Source organism: Engystomops pustulosus, unplaced genomic scaffold (genome assembly GCF_040894005.1).
Source record: "Engystomops pustulosus unplaced genomic scaffold, aEngPut4.maternal MAT_SCAFFOLD_220, whole genome shotgun sequence".
NCBI classification, from domain to species: domain Eukaryota; kingdom Metazoa; phylum Chordata; class Amphibia; order Anura; family Leptodactylidae; genus Engystomops; species Engystomops pustulosus.
The window spans coordinates 105,962-117,500 of record NW_027285099.1 but is presented as its reverse complement, the minus strand read 5'-3'; positions in this window follow the sequence as shown (position 1 = coordinate 117,500).

Genomic DNA, 11,539 nt, shown 5'->3' with positions numbered 1-11,539 from the left:
CCATACCCCGAGCAGCCAGTCGGCCCCGCTCCTAGCGCGCTGACGAGCAATGGAGTCTTCCCCGCGGCAGCCACCGCCCTCGCCTCGCCGTCGGTCGATGAAGAGCCGAGTTCGCCCTCCTCTGCTCGGGACTCGGAAACGGCCTGGCCTTCGCCTACTCCGTCGGGCAACTGCCTTCCGCCAGCCCCTTCCCTCGAATCCCCTTCTTCCATTTTAGACCCGATCAGGGGATTGGTCAGCCCAGCCCTGGGGTAGGAAGAGGGGTTGGGGTCGGTTCGGCTTCCGGTGCCCCCGCTCGGCCAAAGGTCCCCTCGCTTTGGAAGCACGCGAGGGTGCCGGGGTTATTTTCGGCTTGACGCCTAAGTCCGGTCCCTGCCGGCTCCCGTCGAGGCCCGCGGTCAAAACCAGCTCCCCGGCTGTCGGAGCCGGAGCCCCGCAGCCCGAGCGGACGCACCGAGTCCCTCATGTAAGGGATAGCCGCCCCTACGGAACGGCCCGGACTGGGACCAGGCTCCCCCAGGCGCCGAAGGGGTGGGTCGGCCGTGTTGCCGAAGCTTAGCCGGCGCTGATGACCGCAGCCCCTAACGACGCCCACAGGCGGGGGAGCCAAGGAGAGCACTAGGAAGACGTGGCGGGGTCGGACGGCTCAATTTCCAGGGTGGGACCCCGGGGGTTCAGTACCCCGGGCATCCGGTCGGTTTCGCCGGCGAGACCCCAAGCCTTCCACGGCCCCCTTCGTGGGTGCAGGGATACCGAGCAGGGTGGCTTAGACGCCAATTCCCCAGAAGTATTAGGGATAGGGTTTGTCCGGGCGCCATCCGCAGCGACAACCTCGCAAAAGAAGCTCTCTTCCACAAAGCACGGGCAACGTTCGTGTGCGAGTGTTGGTCTCCCATGGTCTACCGACTCCCCCGGGCGGCCCAAGCGTTACGCCCACGGCCGGGCCCTCGAGCAGGCGCACCCCTGGTGCCTCTCGTAAGGGAAGGCTACGGTCCTCAACCCCTCGTATGGCGGGGAGGGCGCATTTGAAACGCTAAAGGACGAGCCCTGTTCGGGACCTGGCGGGGATCCGCGGATTGGCGAGAGGGATGGGTCTGCCGTTGGTCAGAGGGGACGCACCCCTGGGACGCAGTTTGGCATTAGCGACCGATGGCCCATCTACGACCATGTACTCCGGGAGCGCCAAGGAGGACGCGGGTGGGCTTTGGGGGCAGACTCAATTTCCAGGGTCTGGGCGCCGGGGGTGCAATACCCTTAAGCGCTCATGTCGGTTTCGTCTGCCGCCCGCCTCTGGCCCGGCTCCTAGTGACGGGTGCTGTGAACGTGCGATCGTGCTTGCGGTTGAAGAGTTCGAAGGCTACCGCTGGGGATAACACGCCCGGGGAATTTAGAAAACCCCCCCCCTCCGCTACAATCTCTGCTTCTGCCGGACTCGGAGGGGAGCCGCCCCGGGGGCGACCGCTCCCTCTCCTCTTCCGCGGCGTGCCGCGCGCTTCGCCGTCAGCAGCGGAGCGAACCTTTTTCTCGGTCCGCAGCTCTTCAGGCGTAGGCGGGCAGCGCTAACAGGGTACACTGGGGACCACTCGACCGCTACCGCTCCTACGGCAGACGACCCTACCTACCGCGGAAGCGCCACGGTGGGTCTAAGCCTCGTCCCCGCGAGGAGCAAGCGGGAGCCGTCCCTTTTCGTGCTGCGGAAATAAACCGTGGACACAGAAGTGTCTGCGCTCTCCGACCGGGCGGGGGGCGATTGGACTTGCCCGAGGGACACTAGGCGAGGCGCTACCGCGGGGAGCCGGAGCTCCTCGCTGGACGCTGCCGCCGCCAACGCCGCCGCCCCCCACCCACGGTACGGTGGAGTACGCCCGTTCCATACGCTTCGTAGCAAACCTCAGCCGAAGCAGAGAGTCCTACCGCTTGTGGCAGGAGCGGGGCCGTGCGAGGACCACACTGGCACCGCGCTACACAACCTTAGGCAGAGGACGACAGCCGCTCACGGGGAGCGGGGGATTGATGCGCGACCAAGACTGAGGCTAAGGAACGCTTTACCATAAACCGGCCGGGGCCAATACCCCTGACCGAGCAAAGTGCCTTGCCCCGCCGGATCGCGCTGTGTCAGATCGATCAAAAGAGCGGAGAGCCGAGACTCTACCGCTGGGAGTTTGTGGAGAACGGCCTGGCTTGCGTCCCGTCCTCCCGCCCTCGACCTCACATGGCTAGCCTCACCCGCCGGGAGCCACCCCATTGGGGACCGTAGGGCGGAGAAGGGGTCTCCGCGTCCGGAATTTTACTTGTGGAGAACGGCCTGGCTTACGTCCCGTCCTCCCGCCCTCGACCTCACATGGCTAGCCTCACCCGCCGGGAGCCACCCCATTGGGGACCGTAGGGCGGAGAAGGGGTCTCCGCGTCCGGAATTTTACTTGTGGAGAACGGCCTGGCTTACGTCCCGTCCTCCCGCCCTCGACCTCACATGGCTAGCCTCACCCGCCGGGCGCCACCCCATTGGGGACCGTAGGGCGGAGAAGGGGTCTCCGCGTCCGGAATTTTACTTGTGGAGAACGGCCTGGCTTACGTCCCGTCCTCCCGCCCTCGACCTCACATGGCTAGCCTCACCCGCCGGGCGCCACCCCATTGGGGACCGTAGGGCGGAGAAGGGGTCTCCGCGTCCGGAATTTCTTGTGGAGAACGGCCTGGCTTGCGTCCCGTCCTCCCATGGCTAGCCTCACCCGCCGGGCGCCACCCCATTGGGGACCGTAGGGCGGAGAAGGGGTCTCCGCGTCCGGAATTTCTTGTGGAGAACGGCCTGGCTTACGTCCCGTTCTCCCGCCCTCGACCTCACATGGCTAGCCTACCCCGCCGGGCGCCGCTCCATTGGGGATACGGTACAGCAAAGCGCGACGCCGCACGATGCCAACACTTTGTGCAAAAACCTGGCAGAGTCGACCAAAACCTCGCTTCTTTGACCGGTATTTTTGATGCTTTTCTCTGCCGCCGAAGGTGCACTGAGGGTCGGATCGCCCAAAATTTTTATGTTTTTGTCTGCGGTTCTTCCGAGAGGTGCCCGCCTGGCAGTTCTTTTTCAGCAGCCTTCGAAGGACATCCGGCGGGCAAGCCAGGGGTCGGCAGCCGCCGGCGGTGAGCCTTCCCCGGCAGGAGCAGGGCAGCTCGGACCGCAAAATTTTTTCGACTTTCGCCGAGGCCAAAAGCCCATGCACTTCGAAATCCTGCCCGCAGCGCCGTCTCCTGTCAGACTTCCCATGCCGCCTGCGGTGGTCCTCGCCCGGCAGAGAGAATCCGGAGTCGCCCTCTCACCGGTTCTTTTTCACCATTCCGGAGCTCTGAAATCTGCCGGACACCGAGTGGCCGAGGACGCTTCCAGGAGGGCGGCAGCGAGAGGCAGAGTGCCACCGGTCGGGTCCCCGGTTCTCCCACACTTTGAAATTTTTTCCCCGTTTGTACTGGTGGGATGGAGAGAGAGCGTGGCTTAAGCGCCCTCTGCCCCGCGGTACGCCCTTGGCTAGCCTTACGCCGGTGGTTCGCCAGGCCACCGGCACCTTGTACAGCGGGGTCGGCGTGGCTTATGCGCCCTCTGCCCCGCGGTCCGCCCTGGCTAGCCTTACGCCGGTGGTTCGCCAGGCCACCGGCACCTTGTATGGCGGGGACGGCGTGGCTTATGCGCCCGTCAACCCACCTGCTCGCCCCGGCTAGCCTTTTACCCGGAGGGCGCCACGCTCCGGGTACCAGTGAGCGGCACGAACCCAGTCATACCATGCCGCTCACCTCGCGCCCTCTCCGGCCTCCGCCGCGGAGACCTCCCGCTCTGTTCTGCGGAGAGCGATTACGGGCACAATCTACAAAGTCCCCGATGGTTAAGGACGTAGACTGTTGAGCGGGACCTACACACTCTTGTAGCCGAAGGGGCTCGCCATTTCCCGCAGAAAATGGATCACCTCCCGCAGAGGAACATGAAATGCCCCTTCCCGCGGGACCCGAAGGACCGCCCTGTCCGAGCAGGCCTCCAGGACCACGGCACGCAAAAGCGACTCAGTCCCGCTGGCATTACGGATCTGACTTAGTGCAAAAACCTGGCAGAGTCGACCAAAACTCCCCTTCTCTGACCGGTATTTTTGCTGCTTCTCTCTGCCGCCGAAGGTGCACTGAAAGTCGGACCGGTCGGTTTTGGTCTGCGGTTCTTCCGAGAGGTGCCCGTCTCGGAGTTCTTTTTCAGCAGCCTTCGAAGGCGATCCGGCGGGCAAGCCAGGGGTTGGCAGCCGCCGGCGGTAAGCCTTCCCCGGCAGGAGCAGGGCAGCTCGGACCGCAAAATTTTTTCGACTTTCGCCGAGGACAAAAAGCCCAGCCACTTAGAAAGCCTGCCGCGGCGCCGTCTCCTGTCAGACGTCCCCGCCGCCTGCGGTGGTCCTCGCCCGGCAGTGAGAAACCAGAGTCGCCCTCTCTCCGGTTCTTTTTCACCATTCCGGAGCTCTGAAATCTGCCGTACTCCGAGTGACCGAGGACGCTTCCAGGAGGGCGGCAGCGAGAGGCAGAGTGCCACCGGTCGGGTCCCCGGTTCTCCCACACTTTGAAATTTTTTCCCCGTTTGTACTGGTGGGATGGAGAGAGAGCGTGGCTTAAGCGCCCTCTGCCCCGCGGTCCGCCCTGGCTAGCCTTACGCCGGTGGTTCGCCAGGCCACCGGCACCTTGTATGGCGGGGACGGCGTGGCTTATGCGCCCGTCAACCCACCTGCTCGCCCCGGCTAGCCTTTTACCCGGAGGGCGCCACGCTCCGGGTACCAGTGAGCGGCACGAACCCAGTCATACCATGCCGCTCACCTCGCGCCCTCTCCGGCCTCCGCCGCGGAGACCTCCCGCTCTGTTCTGCGGAGAGCGATTACGGGCACAATCTACAAAGTCCCCGATGGTTAAGGACGTAGACTGTTGAGCGGGACCTACACACTCTTGTAGCCGAAGGGGCTCGCCATTTCCCGCAGAAAATGGATCACCTCCCGCAGAGGAACATGAAATGCCCCTTCCCGCGGGACCCGAAGGACCGCCCTGTCCGAGCAGGCCTCCAGGACCACGGCACGCAAAAGCGACTCAGTCCCGCTGGCATTACGGATCTGACTTAGTGCAAAAGCCTGGCAGAGTCGACCAAAACTCCCCTTCTCTGACCGGTATTTTTGCTGCTTCTCTCTGCCGCCGAAGGTGCACTGAAAGTCGGACCGGTCGGTTTTGGTCTGCGGTTCTTCCGAGAGGTGCCCGTCTCGGGGTTCTTTTTCAGCAGCCTTCGAAGGCGATCCGGCGGGCAAGCCAGGGGTTGGCAGCCGCCGGCGGTAAGCCTTCCCCGGCAGGAGCAGGGCAGCTCGGACCGCAAAATTTTTTCGACTTTCGCCGAGGACAAAAAGCCCAGCCACTTAGAAAGCCTGCCGCGGCGCCGTCTCCTGTCAGACGTCCCCGCCGCCTGCGGTGGTCCTCGCCCGGCAGTGAGAAACCAGAGTCGCCCTCTCTCCGGTTCTTTTTCACCATTCCGGAGCTCTGGAATCTGCCGTACTCCGAGTGACCGAGGACGCTTCCAGGAGGGCGGCAGCGAGAGGCAGAGTGCCACCGGTCGGGTCCCCGGTTCTCCCACACTTTGAAATTTTTTCCCCGTTTGTACTGGTGGGATGGAGAGAGAGCGTGGCTTAAGCGCCCTCTGCCCCGCGGTCCGCCCTGGCTAGCCTTACGCCGGTGGTTCGCCAGGCCACCGGCACCTTGTATGGCGGGGACGGCGTGGCTTATGCGCCCGTCAACCCACCTGCTCGCCCCGGCTAGCCTTTTACCCGGAGGGCGCCACGCTCCGGGTACCAGTGAGCGGCACGAACCCAGTCATACCATGCCGCTCACCTCGCGCCCTCTCCGGCCTCCGCCGCGGAGACCTCCCGCTCTGTTCTGCGGAGAGCGATTACGGGCACAATCTACAAAGTCCCCGATGGTTAAGGACGTAGACTGTTGAGCGGGACCTACACACTCTTGTAGCCGAAGGGGCTCGCCATTTCCCGCAGAAAATGGATCACCTCCCGCAGAGGAACATGAAATGCCCCTTCCCGCGGGACCCGAAGGACCGCCCTGTCCGAGCAGGCCTCCAGGACCACGGCACGCAAAAGCGACTCAGTCCCGCTGGCATTACGGATCTGACTTAGTGCAAAAGCCTGGCAGAGTCGACCAAAACTCCCCATCTCTGACCGGTATTTTTGCTGCTTCTCTCTGCCGCCGAAGGTGCACTGAAAGTCGGACCGGTCGGTTTTGGTCTGCGGTTCTTCCGAGAGGTGCCCGTCTCGGGGTTCTTTTTCAGCAGCCTTCGAAGGCGATCCGGCGGGCAAGCCAGGGGTTGGCAGCCGCCGGCGGTAAGCCTTCCCCGGCAGGAGCAGGGCAGCTCGGACCGCAAAATTTTTTCGACTTTCGCCGAGGACAAAAAGCCCAGCCACTTAGAAAGCCTGCCGCGGCGCCGTCTCCTGTCAGACGTCCCCGCCGCCTGCGGTGGTCCTCGCCCGGCAGTGAGAAACCAGAGTCGCCCTCTCTCCGGTTCTTTTTCACCCTTCCGGAGCTCTGGAATCTGCCGTACTCCGAGTGACCGAGGACGCTTCCAGGAGGGCGGCAGCGAGAGGCAGAGTGCCACCGGTCGGGTCCCCGGTTCTCCCACACTTTGAAATTTTTTTCCCCGTTTGTACTGGTGGGATGGAGAGAGAGCGTGGCTTAAGCGCCCTCTGCCCCGCGGTCCGCCCTGGCTAGCCTTACGCCGGTGGTTCGCCAGGCCACCGGCACCTTGTATGGCGGGGACGGCGTGGCTTATGCGCCCGTCAACCCACCTGCTCGCCCCGGCTAGCCTTTTACCCGGAGGGCGCCACGCTCCGGGTACCAGTGAGCGGCACGAACCCAGTCATACCATGCCGCTCACCTCGCGCCCTCTCCGGCCTCCGCCGCGGAGACCTCCCGCTCTGTTCTGCGGAGAGCGATTACGGGCACAATCTACAAAGTCCCCGATGGTTAAGGACGTAGACTGTTGAGCGGGACCTACACACTCTTGTAGCCGAAGGGGCTCGCCATTTCCCGCAGAAAATGGATCACCTCCCGCAGAGGAACATGAAATGCCCCTTCCCGCGGGACCCGAAGGACCGCCCTGTCCGAGCAGGCCTCCAGGACCACGGCACGCAAAAGCGACTCAGTCCCGCTGGCATTACGGATCTGACTTAGTGCAAAAGCCTGGCAGAGTCGACCAAAACTCCCCTTCTCTGACCGGTATTTTTGCTGCTTCTCTCTGCCGCCGAAGGTGCACTGAAAGTCGGACCGGTCGGTTTTGGTCTGCGGTTCTTCCGAGAGGTGCCCGTCTCGGGGTTCTTTTTCAGCAGCCTTCGAAGGCGATCCGGCGGGCAAGCCAGGGGTTGGCAGCCGCCGGCGGTAAGCCTTCCCCGGCAGGAGCAGGGCAGCTCGGACCGCAAAATTTTTTCGACTTTCGCCGAGGACAAAAAGCCCAGCCACTTAGAAAGCCTGCCGCGGCGCCGTCTCCTGTCAGACGTCCCCGCCGCCTGCGGTGGTCCTCGCCCGGCAGAGAGAAGCCGGATTCGCCCTCTCTCCGGTTCTTTTTCACCATTCCGGAGCTCTGAAATCTGCCGTACTCCGAGTGACCGAGGACGCTTCCAGGAGGGCGGCAGCGAGAGGCAGAGTGCCACCGGTCGGGTCCCCGGTTCTCCCACACTTAGAGAATTTTTCGCTTGGTGCTGCTGCGAGGACGTAGGTCTTTCGACCGGGGCAAGCCTGGAGGGCGGTAGCCGGGTTTGGCGCCCTATTCCCGGCTAGCTCTCGGCGGCTTCACCCGGTTGGAGCTCCGACTTCCATGGGCATGTTCCTCACCGGGACCTACGGCAAAGTGTGGCCGAGGGACAGTGACACATTCCCGGGTAGCCTGAGTGGCTGCTCCCGCTGAGCCACTTCCATGGGCATTATTCCTCCCCGGGACTTGCCGCCAAGTCTTGGCCGGGGGACAGTGACACATTCCCGGGTAGCTTGAGTGGCTGCTCCCGCTGAGCCACTTCCATGGGCACTATTCCTCCCCGGGACCTGCCGCCAAGTCTGGCCGGGGGACAGTGACACATTCCCGGGTAGCCCGAGTGGCTGCTCCCGCTGAGCTACTTCCATGGGCACTATTCCTCCCCGGGACTTGCCGCCAAGTCTTGGCCGGGGGACAGTGACACATTGCCGGGTAGCCTGAGTGGCTGCTCCCGCTGAGCTCTTACTTCCATGGGCATGTTCCTCACCGGGACCAACTACCAAGTGTGGCCGGGTTTCGAGCTCCAAACTCGGCTTGCACTTGGTGGCCAAGGGGGTCCCCTCCGCTCCGGGAAGGGCGCCCTCCAGCGGGCAGACGAGGGTACTTCTAGTCTGCCCGAGCTCCATGGGGCCCCTCTCGCCCCTAGGCTCCCCGCCCAGGGTTCCAGGGTCCCGGCTACAGCCACCCAGCCGAGTCCCATATAGGGTACCGGGCCTGGCAGGAATCATGCCGGAATTAGTGAGACCTCCTCGGCCGCGGCTCAGCCGCAAAACTCCCTTTCGCGGTTCTCTTCCCACCAACTTCCATGGGCATGTTCCTCACCGGGACCTCCGACCAAGTGTGGCCGGGGAACAGTCACCCATGCCCGGGCAGCCTCAGCGAGTGCTCCCGCTGAGGTCAACTTGGAGGTTGGAGCTCCGACTTCCATGGGCACTATTCCTCCCCGGGACCTGCCGCCAAGTCTGGCCGGGGGACAGTGACACATTCCCGGGTAGCCTGAGCGGATGCTCCCGCTGAACTCTTTAGTTCCATGGGCATGTTCCTCATCAGGAACCCAACGACCAAGGGTGGCCGAGGGACAGTGACACATTCTCGGGTAGCCTGAGTGGCTGCTCCCGCTGAGCTACTTCCATGAGCACTATTCCTCCCCGGGACCTGCCGCCAAGTCTGGCCGGGGGACAGTGACACATTCCCGGGTAGCCTGAGTGGCTGCTCCCGCTGAGCCACTTCCATGGGCATTATTCCTCCCCGGGACTTGCCGCCAAGTCTTGGCCGGGGGACAGTGACACATTCCCGGGTAGCTTGAGTGGCTGCTCCCGCTGAGCCACTTCCATGGGCACTATTCCTCCCCGGGACCTGCCGCCAAGTCTGGCCGGGGGACAGTGACACATTCCCGGGTAGCCCGAGTGGCTGCTCCCGCTGAGCTACTTCCATGGGCACTATTCCTCCCCGGGACTTGCCGCCAAGTCTTGGCCGGGGGACAGTGACACATTGCCGGGTAGCCTGAGTGGCTGCTCCCGCTGAGCTCTTACTTCCATGGGCATGTTCCTCACCGGGACCAACTACCAAGTGTGGCCGGGTTTCGAGCTCCAAACTCGGCTTGCACTTGGTGGCCAAGGGGGTCCCCTCCGCTCCGGGAAGGGCGCCCTCCAGCGGGCAGACGAGGGTACTTCTAGTCTGCCCGAGCTCCATGGGGCCCCTCTCGCCCCTAGGCTCCCCGCCCAGGGTTCCAGGGTCCCGGCTACAGCCACCCAGCCGAGTCCCATATAGGGTACCGGGCCTGGCAGGAATCATGCCGGAATTAGTGAGACCTCCTCGGCCGCGGCTCAGCCGCAAAACTCCCTTTCGCGGTTCTCTTCCCACCAACTTCCATGGGCATGTTCCTCACCGGGACCTCCGACCAAGTGTGGCCGGGGAACAGTCACCCATGCCCGGGCAGCCTCAGCGAGTGCTCCCGCTGAGGTCAACTTGGAGGTTGGAGCTCCGACTTCCATGGGCACTATTCCTCCCCGGGACCTGCCGCCAAGTCTGGCCGGGGGACAGTGACACATTCCCGGGTAGCCTGAGCGGATGCTCCCGCTGAACTCTTTAGTTCCATGGGCATGTTCCTCATCAGGAACCCAACGACCAAGGGTGGCCGAGGGACAGTGACACATTCTCGGGTAGCCTGAGTGGCTGCTCCCGCTGAGCTACTTCCATGAGCACTATTCCTCCCCGGGACCTGCCGCCAAGTCTGGCCGGGGGACAGTGACACATTCCCGGGTAGCCTGAGTGGCTGCTCCCGCTGAGCCACTTCCATGGGCATTATTCCTCCCCGGGACTTGCCGCCAAGTCTTGGCCGGGGGACAGTGACACATTCCCGGGTAGCTTGAGTGGCTGCTCCCGCTGAGCCACTTCCATGGGCACTATTCCTCCCCGGGACCTGCCGCCAAGTCTGGCCGGGGGACAGTGACACATTCCCGGGTAGCCCGAGTGGCTGCTCCCGCTGAGCTACTTCCATGGGCACTATTCCTCCCCGGGACTTGCCGCCAAGTCTTGGCCGGGGGACAGTGACACATTGCCGGGTAGCCTGAGTGGCTGCTCCCGCTGAGCTCTTACTTCCATGGGCATGTTCCTCACCGGGACCAACTACCAAGTGTGGCCGGGTTTCGAGCTCCAAACTCGGCTTGCACTTGGTGGCCAAGGGGGTCCCCTCCGCTCCGGGAAGGGCGCCCTCCAGCGGGCAGACGAGGGTACTTCTAGTCTGCCCGAGCTCCATGGGGCCCCTCTCGCCCCTAGGCTCCCCGCCCAGGGTTCCAGGGTCCCGGCTACAGCCACCCAGCCGAGTCCCATATAGGGTACCGGGCCTGGCAGGAATCATGCCGGAATTAGTGAGACCTCCTCGGCCGCGGCTCAGCCGCAAAACTCCCTTTCGCGGTTCTCTTCCCACCAACTTCCATGGGCATGTTCCTCACCGGGACCTCCGACCAAGTGTGGCCGGGGAACAGTCACCCATGCCCGGGCAGCCTCAGCGAGTGCTCCCGCTGAGGTCAACTTGGAGGTTGGAGCTCCGACTTCCATGGGCACTATTCCTCCCCGGGACCTGCCGCCAAGTCTGGCCGGGGGACAGTGACACATTCCCGGGTAGCCTGAGCGGATGCTCCCGCTGAACTCTTTAGTTCCATGGGCATGTTCCTCATCAGGAACCCAACGACCAAGGGTGGCCGAGGGACAGTGACACATTCTCGGGTAGCCTGAGTGGCTGCTCCCGCTGAGCTACTTCCATGAGCACTATTCCTCCCCGGGACCTGCCGCCAAGTCTGGCCGGGGGACAGTGACACATTCCCGGGTAGCCTGAGTGGCTGCTCCCGCTGAGCTACTTCCATGGGCACTATTCCTCCCCGGGACTTGCCGCCAAGTCTTGGCCGGGGGACAGTGACACATTCCCGGGTAGCCTGAGTGGCTGCTCCCGCTGAGGTACTTCCATGAGCACTATTCCTCCCCGGGACTTGCCGCCAAGTCTTGGCCAGGGGACAGTGACACATTCCCGGGTAGCCTGAGTGGCTGCTCCCGCTGAGCTCCGACTTCCATGGCCATGTTCCTCACCGGGACCTCCGACCAAGCCTGGCCGGGTTTCGAGCTCCAAACTCGGCTTGCACTTGGTGGCCAAGGGGGTCCCCTCCGCTCCGGGAAGGGCGCCCTCCAGCGGGCAGACGAGGGTACTTCTAGTCTGCCCGAGCTCCATGGGGCCCCTCTCGC